General features: G+C 31.8%; 1 protein-coding gene across 3 annotated transcripts in view; it reads left to right on the top strand.

The window, feature by feature from the left end:
* NOVA1 (NOVA alternative splicing regulator 1) overlaps positions 1-19,082 on the top strand; it is a 139,283-nt gene that overhangs the window by 42,206 nt on the left and 77,995 nt on the right. Inside the window, exons 2-3 of one of the 3 annotated variants that reach the window (XM_077180390.1) lie at positions 9,668-9,752; positions 10,411-10,481. The exons of the other annotated variants lie outside the window; for them this stretch is intronic. The gene's annotated coding sequence lies outside the window, so the exon portion shown is untranslated. The remainder of the gene's footprint in view (positions 1-9,667; positions 9,753-10,410; positions 10,482-19,082) is intronic. 3 annotated transcript variants of the gene reach the window in all.

The raw sequence follows: 19,082 nt of genomic DNA, 5'->3' as shown, positions 1-19,082 counted from the left end.
AAAGCATAAAGGCAGTGATGAAATCTTCCTATAGCCAAGGTAGTAGAACTGCTACTTCATAGATCAGGACAGATATAGAGGACCTGTGCAAGATAATTTCTAATTCCTCTGCAGGAAGAGGAAAATTCAGTACTGATGATTTTGTAGAGTAGCTCTCTTTTCCATTTCCTCCCCACACACTGCCCCTTGCTTGTCTGTCCTTCTGAAGCAATCTGTATTTTCTGTGCAGATTCTGGAGTGGTGACAGGGGTTGTCACAGGTCCTGCCTTCTTTGGCTGACTCATTGTGCTTTTCTCTATTAAATTTTTGGTATGTTGAAGGTACACTTCACTTTGCCTTAGCCAGTGATTATTTCTGAGAAATAATTTTGATTTGATAGCAATATGTTAATGGTCTCTGTTTAGAAGCTCTGTGATTAGCTAGTGCAGTAAAGCCATGTTTAAATGTATTTTAATACTAAAGGCCTTAATAATAAATTCATTATATCTCATTTTTGGAAAATTACTTGAAAAATTGAATGTTAGCATTTTTATCTAGGTATATAACTCCATCTTACCTTTCCACCTTTGGCCTTTCAGGGAAAATATTTGATTTAGATGTTTAAATCACCACATATTTTGAGCTAAATTATTTCACTGACTGGCTGTGATATTTACAGAAATGAAGATGTGAGTTGGAACAAGCTTGTTTTAATATAACAAGGATGGGGTAGTTTGATAAATAAATAAATAGAATTTCTGTCTCTTGATTTTAAAATTTTATCTAGGTTTATCTGGGATAAACCATGAAACTTGTGCTTATCCCTTCCCTGTAAGTTCTCTTGTACTGTCTAGAGTACTTTTTACTCAGTAGTTGTTACTGTTGTCTTGGATCTTGCTGCAGTCATTTAATACCATATAAAAACAAGATTGAAATTATCACTTGAGGCTATCAAAAATAGTCTAAATACCTTCTGCTTCAGGAGTAACTAAGGAAGTAATGTAGGATTATTTGTTTTAAAATAAACTATCTGTGGTTTTTAAATACTAAAATATTGAGACTTGTGCCATTGGCTTTTTGTTTGTTACTATCTTAAATGCTTTCAAGACTTGCAGCTCTTCTCTGTTGAGTTATTGTGGACCATTTGCTTAATTCCTGAAAGGAAAAACCCAAACAAGCAAACAAAACTAAGCTTTGCTGCACTTCTTTTAATCCAAATATGTCTATACAAGTGAAGTCTGGTTTATTTTAGCTTTGAGTCTGTGATATGTAGTTACAAAGAGTGAATTGTGTGGGAATTTTTTCAGGAGGCTTTATTTTGTCTGCCACACTTGGTTGAATGCTTGACACTTGCAGGGAGAAAGGTACTACTAGAGAGATGTGCAGCTTAAAACCATTTCCAAAGGGTTGGATACCAGGCCAATGGCCTTCAGTTTGCCTCTTTATATGGTATAAAGTCAGGTTAGAGAGCTGTGTCATCAGGATAAATGCCTGTGGCTACTTGCATTTGTTAAAAGCTAGGTTTCTGCATTGCCTAGTGAAAACAATCTATTGGTACCTAGATTGAGTAAGTTGCAGTAACAAGAACGATGGGTTTAAATGTGCTCTAACAAATGCTCTATGTTAGTGTGTGGTGTGACTTCAGACGTGCAAGCAGGGGCTTGGAGAATTTTATTTTTGTTTTTAAGTCTTCCCACATGCAAATGTTCTTGTCCTTTAACTAGGGTGTCCATGTATGCATCACTTGCACAAAGTTTGCATTTGATTTGTTAAAACTGGTGACTCCTTGCATAGAACAGAGGATGTCTTTTCTCCAGTGAAGCTTCATTATCTCAAGAAAATTAAATTCTTCTATTTTCTTGTTTTGGAAGAATGACAGTGTTTATACTTCACAGTGTGAAACGCTGGGTATGTGGTTCACTGGATAGCCACATAGTAACAATTATTAGACAAACTTTCACAGTGCAATTAACTTCTGTGTGTCTTTATAGTCTAAATAAGAAATGTTTCCAATATGATTTCATGTGAATATTTTTTTCCTACTGAACTCTCAGTAGGTGTGATAAAAGCTCATCTGCAGTATCTTTTCCTGTTTCAAAGTGTTTATATGTTACTTATTTTACATATCACAGGAAGAGAAGTTTTGGCATGATTTCAAGCTGTGATAAAATTATTTTAAACAAAAGGCCACTTTTGATGATATCTCTCTAGCACTTGAAAAAGGTTGTTTTGAAGCTCTTCTGTGGGGACTTTTATAAGCACTTTTATACACTGGAGTATGTCAATTAATACAATATCTGTGTCTTCAAAATCCTGTGTAGTTAAATTTTAGTTTTGTTCTTAACTTAAAAATCAGTTCAGTGTTGCAAAACAAAATCTGTTTTACAGGTATATTTTTTTCTGAGATACTGAATTTTTTTTCATTCAAAATCAGCAATTATTGTTGCTTGCAAATGAAAAGGCTCATTCAAAATGCTTTGTTTTTATTTCCAAAATTAAATAATATTGACAAAGTTGTCCTTCAGGGGGTTGTAATACAGTATTTAGTGGTCGACTCTATTTTTCTTTAATAACTTCTGTGAAAAGATAATTATCTTAGGTATAATCATCAGCTGATACACTTAACAGCCCATCTCTGATTAATTCTTTGCAATTACTCACTCTTTGTAACCTGGAGATGTATAGAGCTCCATGCTTTTCTTGACAAGTATTGTTAATGGTTAAAGGTATTCTAAATTTTCCTATTCTACATTGACAATGCCCTTGAATCTAGGCAGGAATGGCATCTTCTGGGTTGTGTGAGCATTCAGTCTCAAATAACCAATTGGTGGTTTGGTACTTGAGCTTTGCCATGACTGTTCAAGTCAATAACAAGCAGTTGGATATTGTAGATAGGTACCAAATCATTATAATTGGAAAGTTATTTAAATGCCACATAAACCAATTAAGATATAAGTAGCTTTCAGTTGCAAGAAACAATTTTAGATAACGTTTAATAATATGTGATAATTAAATCTTCGCAGTGTTTGAAGCATGAGCTACTTCAGCTTGAACTCCAACATGATCAGTTTTATCTACTAATGATAGACTGATGATCCAAATTTACAATGTAATAGAATATTGAACTTAGTTTTAGTGAACAGAATTCAGTTTAGTTTTTGTGGCTCATAGAAATAATAGCAGATCAAGAACTCTGAAAGCTTTCAGCTATATTGTGATGTATGTGCAGTATAGTTACAAAATAAAGAAGCAAAATCAATGGTAACCTATGGTAAGTAAAATATAGCCATTAGAAGCTGAAGGCACCACAGTTTAAATTTTGATAAAAGAGCAGCATACTGTTTACTTTAGATAAGCAGTGTTTATATGCTTTTAGTTCTGGTATCTTCATGCTAATATAATGCTTTAGTTCTAGTATCTTGTGCAGTGGGTTTGGTTTAAAATGTTTGGGATTTTTTTTTTAATGTGAATTTTGCATATTGCAAATGTTGGAAAAAAAAATCCAGCAGTTTGAGTGGGGTAACATACACTGAGCAATATGGTATCTTCCTATTTGATGAGAAAACGGTGTTTTTTAAAATAATGTTTTTGATTACATTTGCCAGATGTAACAAATCAAAATTAATTACCAATATATCAAAACAAAAATATTGTCATAAAAATCAAAATATATTGTTTATAAAATCTTTCTGGATGACCTAAGTTTTTGGCTTCTTACCCTTTTAGAAATTTACAAACAGTAATAAATTTATTTTGCACGCTTTCCTGTCTTACTGTGCTTTCTTACAAATTAGGTTTTTAAAGTGTAATAAAAATGTATTCCAGCTTGCCATGTTTCTATCATATTCCAGGCATCATCTCCTGTGTAGAAATTTTTCATTTATACTACTGTTGAACTTGAGATAGTTAAAGTTGTCTAAATGCTTTATCAACTTTATTAAAAGCCCATATATTCAGCTTTTGAGCAAGTCAATTTCTTAAAATTCTCTACCAGTAAGCTAAATTGAATGTAAGTTGCCCCACTTGAAGATACATAATTTTCAAGTATCTGAGTTGGATGTCTTTGAAACTTCAGACAAGAAAGTTAAATAGTCTTCTGCTTATCCTCTCACTTAAACAGCACCCTCCAATCAAAAACTAACTAAATAAGAGGCTCTCCACAGCATCCAACAAGGAGGATGGCTTCCAGGGTTAGTGTATATTGCAGACAGTTTCTTACCTTTTTAATAGTATATAAAGAGCCACTAACTATCACTAGAAACCAAATCAAACCAAAGAAAGCAACAACCAGAAAAACCCCAGAAGAACAAAACCAACAAATGAATTCTGAATCTGTGCATTATACAGCAATGTTTTTATATAGCCATGTGTTCGTACTTCCTAAAAGTTATTAGTTTCTTAAACCCTTTTGTCCTGTGTAGTGATATGCTAAGTTTAGGATGGAGTTCTAGCTCTGATTTGTTAAATTTTTATAGATGTCTTTCAATAATAGTTGTGAATTTAACAGGGATGAAGTATTTCACATGTACTTTGACAGACAGTTTTTCTGACAGACAGTATTGTTGGTGCAGCAGAGGAGGACTGTGTCATGGAGCCCTGACTTACACAGGGATTTCCTTATGAGGTTTTAAAGGTCTTACTCTTACCACCCTGACAATTTGTATCTCAGACTGCATTTGGGGATAGGCAGCAACTCTACTTTGTGGTGGGTAGCTTCTCTATTTACTTTATAGTTGCACCTGCTTCAGTTAGACTCGGGTTTATTCTCTGACTTTGTTCTGCACTGTGAATACTTGGATATACTTTCTCTCTCTGAAATAAATTACTGAGTGTAGTCTTGTTCTGTGCCAAAGCAGGAGATGAAAGCTTTGTGGTCTAACAATGAATAGAGGTATTAAATATTGCAAAGTTGTCTCTTGTGTAAGCATATGATAGTTGCATTACAGATGCACATTGGTTCTTGATTTTGTTATTGGAATAGTTTTCTAAACTGAACTATGATCCCTTCTTATTGTGAAAAGCAACTGTTTTATGACTAGCATGTTGTAGTAGAACAAAAAAAGCAACTTTTGTTTTAGTTTCAGGCTCCAACTGAATGTCTCATTTGCCAGTATTTAGAATGTATTTTTGTAGAGGAGAATAAGGAAGGGTGTTAGTGTTTGCTTTCTCCCAGATTTTCAGTATACAGTCTAGTGATAAAAAATGTAAAAATATATAATCACTAGTATTTCCAACTCAATACGAAAACTGCCGTGCAGTGTAATGGTAAAAGGAAAATTGCTATAAATATATCTTTAAAAACACATTTCTGCAATGCTATTATAAATCTAGTTCTGCATTGTGCCTTGTCTTAATTAGGATCCCTTTTTATATGGGGTGGTAAAATAAAACTGCCTTTTAAATAAATTATTGCCAAGTCATAGACTTGTTTTCAAAAGTGGATTGAAATAAGCATGCTGGTAATGCATCTTGGATTCTGGAAGAATAGGTTAGTTGTTTTGTTGTTTTTCATGTAACTTTATGCTTTCCAAACACAGCAGGTGTTTGAAGACTCCCTTCTACTGTGCAAGTTTCTACTTTTGACTAAAGATAACTAAATTGTCTAATTTAGTTTTAGTTATTTGTACAATACAGATTATTTAATTTTGTTATGAAAGTTAATTGTGTAAGACAATTTAGTTTAAAAGCTTTACTGTACTGCCTTTCCAAGAGCATATGAAATTGCACACATATGTGTGTGTTTATATACGTAAAAGTAAGAATTTCTGTGCAAGATTTTGAATGTTTTTACACTTGCATTGTTGTAATTTTCATTGGCTATTCACAAAGTGAAGCATTTTGTATTCAGTTACATTTTGGTTGTGGAGAAATTAAGTGCTGCAAATAACTTTACAATAGCTTTTCTCTCTTTTTTTATTCATATGGTAAGAGCTGTCAGACTGAATAATTTGTAATGTATGTGGGCCTTGTCTTCTATCACTTGTTGTCTTCTGTTTCAGTTTTATTAATTGAGAAACAGGAAATAGTGCACAACTCTTCTTTATTACTGAAGTACAAACCAAACATAGGAAACAATGAGCATGAGTAGAAAATGCTTGAAATACACTTGTTTTTTTTTGTATTTCTTGAACTGTATTTCCTTTTAAAAATTAGGTGAATGCACTTGAACTGCATGGCTGTGAATATTCGCATTCTATGGTTTACTTAATTTCAGTTAATCAATCTCACCCTCAGGAAGATTGCTTTGGATGTGAAGTCATTAATGCAATGTTGGTGTTAAGGAATTCAAATAAGATATGACTTCAGGAATACCAAAGTATAGACTGTCAGTTGTGTTTTGATAGGTTACTTAACCTAGGATTATGGTTTTGAGAATGATCATTTAACACTGTTCTAACAAAAGAGCAGTTACACACAGCATCGTGCTGTTTTCTTCCAATTCTTGATCTGATTCTTCCTTCTGTTCTTCATGTTCAGTGCATGTTCTTAAGGAATGAACAGTGCATATTCACATCCCCTGTCTGATGGTAATTTTTCTAGGTGGACCAGATTGTTAGAGTGAATTTTAGAATTAAACAAAGAAGCCCACGTTGTTTAAATCCTCAGTAGAGATATTGACCCTTCTTAGAGGCAGGAGTTCTTTAAGTGTGCACCTGTGAAGGTGGCCTAACATTTAGGATGGGTTGCTGCTCAAAATCTTTTTTTTTTTTAATGTTTAAAAACCTGTTGCTCCCCTTTACACTGAAATACCATGTACTAGAGTAAAACAACCCTGAATTCTTTCTTAAAATAAAAATTTAAGTAGTGAAATAATAAAAGGAACTATAGCCTATATATCTCTTCTACTCCTCAGATTTTTCTCTCAATTTTAGATAAATATTTCCGAAGAGGTGAGCAGTCCTCTATTTCAAAGTGTTTAATGCCAGTTAAAAAAATAGAGAAATGTTCATTTCTGCAAGACCATGCTTAGTATATAAATATTGAATCAAATCACCTCTTTTAAATATTTTTACATTTGATGTGCACTGTGATATATTATGATGTATTTTTTCATACTGTGAAAGTATATTATAAATTCAGTGTGCATAATCAAGAAAAGTACATTCACTCCTTTGTATAACAGTAGGAAATATGAAAATATACCAAAATTACTAGGTAATATATTAATTTTGATGATACTTATCTTTTTCCATGTAACCTTTATAAGATAAAAGAAATAGATTACTTTTAATTTTTTAATGCATAAAGTTAATTCTAGTAAATAACAAGACCATCAATCTCTTGTAAAATGATGGAATGGATATATAACCTTACGACACGTAGAAGGAATTTTTTTTTTGTATCTTTGTGTAGAAGAGAAATTTCAGGGAAGAAGTTGAAAATAATTGTATTATTACCATAGAATATATAAATGTATTATTTTTATGGCATTCTAGCTTGTTCATTGGAGCAACAGATGTAATTTCTCTACAGAGATATTTTTTCTGTTGTCTGTTAGATCACATTAATTGTATTTGGAATAAATAAATGAGTACCCAAATGTTTTAATTCCTCTTTGCCAAATGGAGTAGCTCTAGTACAGTGGTGCTTATATGTTAAAATGCACATTTTGCATGCACTGAAAGATTTGCATTCCTTGATACTTACATCTTAAATTTATATCCACATCAATGTTGAATATGTGAGAAAAATGGTGCAACCCCAGACACTTACAGCTATCTTGCATGACTCTCTTGTCAATAAATTAATCCAAACTATTCTATTAAATTGGATCTGAAACTAGTTAAAATATTTTTATGTTTTCTTAAAAGTACTTGTATTATTTATATTATGAGTTACCATTTCTGATATAGTACATCGATTTCATGCATTTAGTGAAATTCTTGACACTGGATAGTGTGCCATAGATGGCACATAGACATCCATCTTCATCAACTTCATCTGCATTTTAGAATGTCTCCTGAATTTTCTAGAGAAGAAGTTTAGATATGAGCATTTTGGCATTAATCTAGACTACTACCTATTTTCAGTGTGTACAGAAGAACTAAGGTAAAGGGTGAGGAAAATTATGGAACTTGTGATCTTAGCAGTTTTTTTGAACTGAATATAGAGAAGGCACTGGGCATAATACCAAGCTATTACTATGTACCTTAAATGCATATATTATATATCCACTCATACCTAACCTAAATTACCACGTATGTATCATCATACCTAATATGAAAATGTGCATGTTATTTTCTATTTTGAGAAGGTCTTTTTCTTGTCAACACCTTTCTTGCCCAAAAGTTGCTCCTGGAAGAAATTTCCAGCCTTAGAATTTGATCCATTCCTGTAAATATAGCAATCTATATGTTTTCATTTTACCTACATGCATTGCTAAAAAATAAGTGCAGTCACAGAATTCTGTTTTCTTGACATAAAATTTATGATTTTCCTGAATATTTTCCTTGTCTCATGACTAGCTCAATTTGTCTTGCTTTTAATTGGGTTTTTTTTTTTTTACTTAATGGCTGGACAGTTTCCATCTCTTGCAAAGTTTTGAAATTGGAAGAAGCATCTAATGAAGTTACTGATTGCATATTTGAAAAGAAGATTTACAGAATTAAAATATATGCACAAATATATGTGTAAAGTATTTGAGATACACTTTTTGAAAAATATTATTTGCTGCTTTTTAATCCTCAGACTATTTGGATTTGTTTAGACTCTAAAATGCAGTCTGTGCTTTCATTTGTAAGTCTAGTTGGAACATAACTAGTACTGAGAAGAAAATTCCTATTGTAACACTATAGCTGTTAAATTTTTCCCTTAAAGATTTGGATGTTCATGTAGTAATCAATAAGTATGCAGTGCTTTTCTTCATTAACCAAAAAACTTTGAAACAATGAAATTTCTCTATTTTGCTTTTCTGCAAAATTGTATTACATGTGTTTTGAACAACCACATTATTTTTCTGTGCCTATATATTACAAAACTGAACTAAAATCAAAAGCGCTTGAACCAAAGGTTCCAAAGCACATAGTTAAAGCTCTATGAGCTTTATATTATAAATATTCTTTAGGCTATGTGTAGTGTTTAATTTGTACGTAAGAATCAATATCATAGGTATGAATCTAAAAGTTCTAATTTCTATTTCCTGTATTTTCAAGGATATATTGTAGGACTTCTGCTATTAAAGGACCATTTTCCATTGTGAAATTGAATTGTACCTTGAAGTCCTCCCATGGCAGCTCTGTTTTAATTTCTCTTAATTTCCTTTGGTATACATTTTCTATATCACTTTATTTTAGTGTATGAACAATTATTAAGATGAAAAAAATCAGATGCCTTTGGCAGCATTTATCTAAATCAAGAATGCCTTGGACATTAAAAAAATGTTCATTTATCTCTAGCAAGAATATTAAAAACAAAGGTGGAACTTTTTTTTCTAACAACTGAACACAGCATTAAAGTTTTTCAGGTATTCACTAGTTTTCAAAATGAGCAGCAAAGCGTATTAGTCCATACAGTCCTAAAAACCCTAGCTCTTTTAGAAATGAGAAAACTAGTTCAAATCAGATTTGCTTGTTAAAGAAAAGCCAGCACATGACGTCTTATAGTCAATACATAGGCAAAAAAAAGCAGATACTTCAGTTTCAGAAATCTGCAGAGCAGTGACATGGCATTCCATTCAATTTTTTACCAGATATCACAGACTGGAAATGTGAGCTTTGGCTGATACTGCTGGGAAGGAGAGTGCATCAGGCAGCTGTAATTCCCATCCTGTAAAGGTACTGATACTTAAAGTCTCTGTAGTCCAAATTGGTACACAAAAATACTAAAATGTTGAATTTGGACCTTAGATATATTTTTCAAATTTCTGCCAACTATTCTTAGGTGTTCTGTGGATACATTTGCAGTTTTTTGCTCTTTAGGTAAGAGTAAGGAGAACCTATTCCTTACTTTGGAGTGGTTTGCAGGTTGCTTCCTGAAAAACTAACTGTGGTATGCAGTTCTAGTGTTTTCATAGTGTTTCATTAGAAAAATAGGTGTCTGAAGTCAATGGTATCCAATTGTTTTAAACCAGGCCAAAATTTTGTTACGTGGACTTGTAAGTTTGGTTGCTCTAAAATCAAGTTTTGGAGCATTTTGAGTCTCATTGAATGTAAAAAAAAAAATAGAAATTCTGGTTTTAGTGTGATTCTTAAAAGTGTGATGTTTTTGAAAAGTGTTTCAGTGAAGGGTGAGCTGCAGACAGTTGTTCCAGTGCATTCGTTGACCATATCTTATCAGCATCAGGTTTGTCTGCAGTACAAAAACTAAATTCTTTTGTGGAATAAGATTTTTTTTTTGGTGGTATGTCCTAAAGGAATCATAAAGCCTAGAGAGTAACTGACATTAACGTGACTCCATGTACTGTAAAACCCATTCCGTTTTATATATTTTCAGGGAGTATGGAGTGGCACAGGAAGGAAATGCCATATCGCTGGAAAGTTGCTCTAATTCAGCACAGGATTCTTGTGAGAAATTACTTCTAATATTACATCATCCTCTTCTGTTTTTCACAGTTTACAGTCTAATTTCTTCATTTTTTTATGCCACTTTTGTTCATATCAGTAACCACATTAAAATACATTTAGCAGATTAAATAGGCTTTCATGAGTGTTAGTGCACATCTGATAGAGTGATAGTTCAGAGCTATAGATTTTACCATATTGCATTATATGAAGGCTTATGGATTTGTTAATAAAATTATTTTTCCTTTTTAGTAAGGCCTGCTATTTTATAATGCTACATTTCACTGGCTAACATGGGATTCAACAATTAAAAATAAGTCTCAGCTGCTTCCACTCTAATGACTATTTCTGACAATAGTATAGGCAGCACATTAGAAGGGAAAAAAATAAGTGCCCTTGCAAAAAAAAAAAATCAAAACCAAAAAACCCAAAATAAATATATAAAAAAACCAAGAACATGAAAAGGAAAGAAAAAAGGCAATTGGCTATTTACTTCAATTATATATATATAATTATGATATATAACAAGATTTTAAAATTTTGATTTTCTTTTGCTTGAGTCTGCTACCTTTCTCCAATTTATGACTGCTTTTGAAGCACTGTAGTTTGAAGGAAAGTACTTTGCTTTTTTCTCTATAATGTCAAAGAGACCAAAAATTTTTTTTTTAAATTTTATTTTTATGGGTATTGACAAAGGTCAGGACTGACACTAACAAAATTCATATTTTCAGATATAATAGCAATCTCATTCTGTAAAACCATCAAACCATCCAAAGTGTGAAAAAATTAAGATTAGATTTTCATCATATATTTACAAAAAATATATATGGAACAAAAATATTATCTTTTAATTAGGGAACTGTTTTATACTCCTGGGTTTGGGGTTTTTTTTAGGTAGTTAGCATTTGTAGATGATCCATTAATTAAGAGGAGCAAGAAGAGCTGTGGCCAGCTTTATAAACTTCTGTTGAACTCTCTGCCAAATCATAAATGCAATGTCAGATGGAAGATATCAGTGCATTTTTTTTTCTCCTATCTGTAATCCCCAGAAATTGAGTATTTTGTGTTTGGCAAGCATAAGCCTGTGTTTTTCTGCATTTTTAATGCATTTTGTACAAAGTAATCCCATATACCCAATTGGGTATATGCTATATACCAATATGAGTTAGTTGTGTCTTCCTTTTCTTTGAAACTCATTCATTCCAGATTTTGTTCTATTAGTTAGTGACTTCCTCTTGTTAAAATTGTATGACTACTATTTTGCTCCCTTTATCTGTTCTTCCTGAACTACATATGTACACAATTTTTTCACACTCATTTCAATTACTGAGTACGGCTCTGTAGTCATGATCAACTACAAGAAACTGTCGTCCATTTGTGACTTTGTCTTCATATATCTCATTATTTGGTAGGTTGCCTGCCATCATCTCACTTTAATCTGTGTGCCAGAGATTTGCTTCCTAATATTCTTCATTGATATACATGATCTTACACACAGATTTGGTCAGGAGTGTATTTTTTGTTTCTCGCGATGATGCACTATCTAGTGTTCCTGTCTGTGATTCCTAGAACATCTTGTCTTGATTGTGGTTATCCTATAGATAGTCTACTTAGAATTTGAATGAGTAATTTGGAAACTGATCCCAGCTCTCTTCACAGACCCTTCCTTCTTATTCATTTTTGGTTACTGTGGATAACATACCCTTTCTTTTCAAGACTGTAATTTGTCTGTCAAATTGCATAGCCAATCTATGACATTTCAGATTGCATGCATCTAAACTTTGCTCTTTGTTTATAAAAATCTTCAAATGCTTGTTCTTCTTTGCAGGTTACCAAAGTCTTATCTAGGTCCTTAGCTTTCATTTCTCCAAAAAGCCACTTTCATAGTCATTTGTCTAAAAACTTCCTCTGATCACACCACTTGAATTTAATTGCTTTCTAACTCTATATTTTGTCAAATGCAAAATGTTGTCCCTCCTCATCAGTTTTCTATACTTGAATTCCTTTTCCTAGAAGGAATTTTACCATGTTGAACTCACCCCTTTTGTTAATAATTATAATTTCCCCAAATCATGTGTGATCCCTTGCATGAAGAAAGCCTTCTTAGAAACATTTGAGCTTTTGTATTCCTTTCCAGTTCTTTTAATAGAATCTGTCTTGATTCTCAAGTTGTAAATGCCAAAGATGATAGCTGGACATATGCTGTACCTTATGGATTATGAGTTAATGCCATTTTCCCTTTCCTCATTTTTAAGGAGTAATTACAAAAACATGAGAACAAAAGGGGATTAAAATACCTGAATAGTTTCTGTCATTATGTATATGTGTTCACTTTTGCTTTAAACGTTGATACTTTTCTCTTACTGCTTTAAACACTTTCTTCCATCTCTTTTTCTTCTAGAGCATAGGTCAACATGTTTCCATTAGTATCTGCTGCCACGATGTTCAGTGGTGAGGAAAGTAAGAGGGAAGAGGAAGGAATCTTGATATGAATATCAGCAGCTATTTATAAAATCAACATTAAGCTAGAATAAAGTTCTTAAATTCACCAGTAAAACTGAAGGATGATATTATTGATACGAAAAATATTTTTTTTACCATTTGCAGAATTTTTTCCTGTTACTTTAATTGTGTAGAAGATTTATAAGGATTCCTTGATGTATTTAAATTAAATATTGTTATATTGTGCTTGTATAATAGAATGTTTAAGTGCACAGGAAGCACATGATGTATTTTATTACTTTTCTAAGGTGCTGCTGATGACGTACAAGAAGTATGTTACTCTTCTGAAAGCTATGCTGTGTGGACTTTGAATTTTGTGCATTAATAATGGCCATGTAATTAAATTATGAAAATACCTAATCAGCACATAACATCAGATACTTAATCTTCTTCTCTATACTAGAAGAAAATTCTCATATTTGAATGTTTTGGTTTTAATTTGTTTAATGTATTAGTCATAATAATGAAGGCAGTTTCTACCTTTTGTTAGTAAAATGCTTCAGGCTAGTGCAGGAACGAATCTGTATCTCAATATCAGGTATGTACATATAGTTTCTGTTTTGTATTTTCATACATTACTGTTTAGTTTGCAAGGTCATGATATGTAGAATAGTTTCTAGAAATGTAGAAACTTTGAGTTTTCATATTGCTGAAGTGTTTCACTATCTAGTAACCTCTTTTTCCTTCTGCTCTATGGCTTATTATAGCTATTTTATGCTGATTTAATGTCTTCCTTGAGAATACCTTCAAGGACATCTTTGATTAGATTGATCAGACTTAATGAATATGTATATGTATTGAACTAAATTGTAGGTTGCATTTAAAAATAAACTGTCCTGTGTGTATCACATTATAGTAGATTGCAATGAATGACTAGGGCCATCTATTCTAAATGTGAGATCAAATAACTTTAGTTTAAGTCTGTTTAAAAATTATGTAAAAATAAACCCTATAATTCAGAAATTCATGCATTTTGAAATTTAAAACTAACATCTTTTACTTTCAAAGAGGTACTTTTTAAAATTCCCTTTTTTTTTTTTTTTTTCATTAGGAGAAAGAGGCCTGGACATTAGGAGACAGATGTTTTTAGTATGAGTTAAATAAAATGTGTCTGCTCTGTGAACTTGTTCCTAGTTGATACCAGTTAGCACTTTTCCTGAAATTAAGGAAAGTACACATGGAAATATCTTAGTAGAGATATTCTGTCTTTAGAATACTACTTTTAGATAATATCTTAGTATCTTAAAAACTTTTCTACCAGTCAATCTGGTATGATGCAGTGTGGGATGTTAATCATATGTGTTTAACTGACAATCATTGTAGTTTAACTGAAAGAGTTCTTCCTTTCTAATGCCTTTGTTCGTCCCACTTCATAATATTTGAAGTACTAGGGGAGCACTATCCTGACAGGTGGCATTGTGAAATTACTTCATCAGGTTTCAATAGAGGCTCTGTTTTTTGAAGTTGGCTTTCTACCTGTCATTCCTGAAAGCCAAGTATGGCTTAAAAGACTCAATCATTCAAAAAAAGAAAAATTCCTTGCCAAATTTGTGCTCGTACACAAGTTATCAATTAATTATAAAAGGTACTTATTTTAAACTAGTTATACTCTGAACAATATTTCTTTGGTAAGGCTTTCAATAAGGCTTAATTTGTTGATATTTATTGAGCAAGTCTCTTCAGGAAGACCAGGCTATGATGGTTCCTCAGCTGGCTGTTACTTCAGGACTGACTGAAATAAGAGATAACAAGAATTCTATTTATTTAATAACTTACTAAAGATCCAGAACACAGAAATCATACTTGCTATGTGGACATGAAGATTTTGCTCCACCGGGAAGTCTCACTGTTACTATAGTTCAAGCAGGCATTAAAATTTAAAATGGAAAATTAAGATGTCAATTGGTCAAGAACAATTCCATAGTTTGTGAAATGCTTTAATATATAAAAATTATAAAGATTTTCTATTAATAAATCCTCCTAGTATCTTATTATTATTTAATTAGGTAAAACCGTATTTAATTACTTGTAATTATGGTATTTTAAATTATTGCTGTTTTTAGCTTTGTTTCTATTTCTGATCGCTACAAAATTGGTTATGTAAACAGATGTAGAATTAAAATCTAATCACTAATGTTTCACCCAAATATTAGTGAACTGAGATTTTTACAGTAACTATTAGTTAAGTAACAGAATAGTTAATAATCTTTTTTATTTACTTGATCGTGGCATCCAATGCTGCATAACAAAAAATTAAAACAGTTACACAGAATTATATTTATTCTATAAAAATCACATCCAAGTGCTTGTTTTGTCAGACTTTTAACAGAAGTGAACATGTTTAGATTATAGAGTTCACAGGTTTTTTGTTGTAGCTAAATTAATCAATGCATCAGGACCATAAAGAATGAACCAAGAAACATAGTGGGGAGTGTGTGAGAAGGCAAAATTTAATCTGTAGATAAGTTAACTACAGGAAAATGCTATTGAAGTAGTTGGCAACATAAGGTTTATTGTTTTCAGTAAATAAATCTAAAATAAACTGCCTGATGACAAAGGTAAACAATTGTTAATATAAACCAGACAAATGTTTTTATCATTATGTAACACTGGATGGGTGTATTTTGTATAGATGACAGAATCTGATAAGAAAGGGTTCATAAACTGTTAGATATAGAAAATAAACAATCTACTTTTAGTGAAGTATTGTATCTTATCTCAAAGATTTGTTGTAACTAGGAATTCCACTAGGAATGGGTATTTCCATGCAAAATTTTATAAAATTCTGTCACTTGTAAAATGGAAATGTTGTTTTTGAGTGTACTTCAATTGATTTTCTTTTCTTTCTTTTTGGTACTTTGGTAAATTAGTAGCTGTAAATAGAATAGAGTATTTTAAGTGTTGTTATAAGCAGTGAATTTATACAACTTTGTGCAGACTTTTTTTGTTATAACATTCAGATTTTCTTTCAAAAGCAGTGTACTTGGTATAAATATTGAAAAACTAATTTTTATATATAAATTATTGTCATTTTTGGATTTCATATGGACATATATTTACTGTAACTCTTTTCAAGACCCTTGCTTGTACATTCACATGTTTAACTTCATAGTCATTAAGCTGGATATTTAATAAATTTAAAAACCTTTTACAGGTTTGCTTTTAGTTAACTTCAAGCAGTTACAGCATATTATGTTTTGTGTAATCGTATTTGTGCAAGTGTAGTTTGCCTGTCAGCTAACATAACATCAACTTCTTAAAATTCTCCTTGTTTCACTGACAATTGTATCCTATTTTCTTTTCTTGATGTATTAAACTAATTTATATTTTAAAATACACTCACATAGGAAGAACTTCCTTCAAACTCAGGGTAGTTCAAAAAGTTCTTGCTAGCCAAATGAAAAGCGAGGATCTGTCTGACCTGTGTAAGTGGAATGGCGCTCAGGTTCTCTGCATTCATACTTTACATTCTCTGTCATCTGTTACAGAGATATATCTTGATTCCTCAATTCTATCTTCTTGTGTAATGACTTAGAAGACATAATGTCTGTCCTGATCAATTTTGCAATGACCTTGTTCTGATTAATGAAATCTGATGTTCGGAATAATTATCCCTTAAATTACACTTCATGTGTTGAGTTATGTTTTTAACACAAGGTCTGACAATGTGTAAAATAAAAATTGTATTTCAATAATGGCTTACTCAGGCTGGATAATGATTTCCACTTTCCCTAAGGAAGAAAGCTCAGTATTCAGGATGGACCATAGCATGTGTTGAACTTGAATATCTGTATTTATTGCATATGTGGCAGTAAAGGTGAATACATAAACAGATTGTGTTCTGCTGAAATCTCTGATTAAAGTCCTCAGCATCAGTATGAGTTGTTGAAGATTTTCCCCTTCAGAAATGTGCCAATTGCAAGTCCAATCATGAGAAAGTGAAGTATACAAATACTTTGAAAGTATACAAAGGTGACTAATGAGCACTTGCAAAAGAGACAGCACCCCCTTTAATGCATTTTTCAACTTTTTCCATGAAACTTCCTGTATTAAAGAGAGGATGAATCAGTCTGTTTCCTCTGCCTTCATGATTTTGCAGATATTTGACACAATTTCCAGATTTTGAGAAGTGTAAGCTTACATTAGTCCCTGTATTAGGAGACAGCCTATGGCTTTAATTGTGTCTTCTGAATCTTTTCTAGTTGTAATGCTTCATCTGGAGGCAAAGGGAGGGACCACAGTTGAAGACAGTTGCCGCATACAAACACGCATTTGTGTCATCATATGTCATCTCACACCCTTTTCTGGTTTAAATCCCTTCCTTAGAAATTCTTAACATTTGATTTTCCTCTTTGGCTGTTAAAACTGAGTTAACTTTTTCTTATATCATAGTACGGAATTTTACACTTGAATGGGTGAAATAATGGACAGTTCGGAGTCCATTATTTTTCTGTGTGAAATTAGAATTGCTTTCTCTCCTTTGTACATCACATTTGTGTACATGGAATGACATTTGCTATTCTTTTACACAGTCACTTCATTCTGAGACCCTTGTGTGGTTCTTCACTATGACATATGTCTTCATTGCTTAACAACCATCATCAAATTGACTGAATCTTCAGCATGATGTCTGCTCCCATTTTCCAGATTTTTGTCTACATATGCATATAACACCCTACATGATCTCTCTCTGTTGTGAAAATGGATAGTTTAGCTTCTCCCTCTTTAATTCATTAATTCTTCCATGCAAGGGCTTTTCTTCTTACTCTATAGCAGTTTTGTTTCCAAATAAGCTTTTGGAAAGGGCATTTTTGAAAACTGCTTAGAAAGAAGATCATAATTACCATTACATCATTGAATCTTCAAATTTTAAGAAATAATTTAGAACACGTAGAAAATAATTTAGAATATATATATTCAGAACTGTATTACATATTCTTCATATATATACATTGTGGAGCAGCTTTGTCTTCTAATCTGTCTTACTACTACATACTATGAAAGTCTGTAGTCAGAAATGTTTCATGTTTTAGTATATCTTGCATGATTCTTACCTTATTACCACTACAGTGCAGATTCCATTCAAATCTGACAAAATTCCCTCAAAGTTTTTATCGAGTAATCTTGCAATCTTTTCTAGAATCATTTTAATAGGTACTGTATTTCTTTTTATAATCTCATCTTTCCTGGTAATTATTCTTCAAAAGCTTCTTGAGACAATCTAGAAGATATAACTTCAAAGTAAACTTCACTTTAAAAATTAATTTTTTAATCTAAATACTGAAAGAAAGTACAGAAACACTTCTATATTACGTCATAAAACCTATAAAATTAAAGATTTCTTTTGTGCCAAAAAGTAAATACTCTTTTTATAGTATTTGGTATAGCTAATATAATAACCTTTCAAAATAGTATTTTCCAACAAGACAATTATTATTTTACTGTTTGCATATAATTTTTACTGATTTTTTCCTTTTTTTTAAAACCATGTGATTTATTTACTAATTCTAATACTAATTATAATGCTAATTAGAAAATTTGTTTGGCTTCTAGTCCTGATGATTTTTATACCTTTTTATTATGCTATTGTAGCTGTAGCTTGTTGAAACTTGTTTCTGGACTCTTCTAAGTATTAAGGCTTTTTACTTTTTTTAGTATTGTGTATGTATGACAAATTTGCTAAAATAAAACTTTGCATTTAGGCAATAGCATACAGTTTAGCATATTCTATTTTATCTAATACCTGCTATGCCAGTGTTTCTTTATACTGTATTTCCACATTAAAAAAATACTTCATTGATGCTGACAACCAGGTTTGTTATCAAAAGTTACAATTTTTTTATAATGTGTTGCCTTAAAAGTAACTTAGATTCAAGGATTCACCTTGCACTTGTCTACAATGAGTTTTATCTTTGTCATCTGATTATATGCCTTTGTATTGATATATAAGTCCTTCTTCATAGCAATAATCTAAAAACCAGGAGATGTCAAAACATTAAAAATTATTCCTGGATGACTTTCAACATTATAGTTGCACAGCTAAAAAAAGGAAGATTGATAGCCTGAGTTCCTAGTAATAATCAGTTTCGCTTTCACAAATCA

The sequence above is a fragment of the Agelaius phoeniceus genome, chromosome 6 (genome assembly GCF_051311805.1).
Source record: "Agelaius phoeniceus isolate bAgePho1 chromosome 6, bAgePho1.hap1, whole genome shotgun sequence".
NCBI lineage: Eukaryota > Metazoa > Chordata > Aves > Passeriformes > Icteridae > Agelaius > Agelaius phoeniceus.
This window is presented reverse-complemented; position numbering and strand designations above follow the sequence as displayed.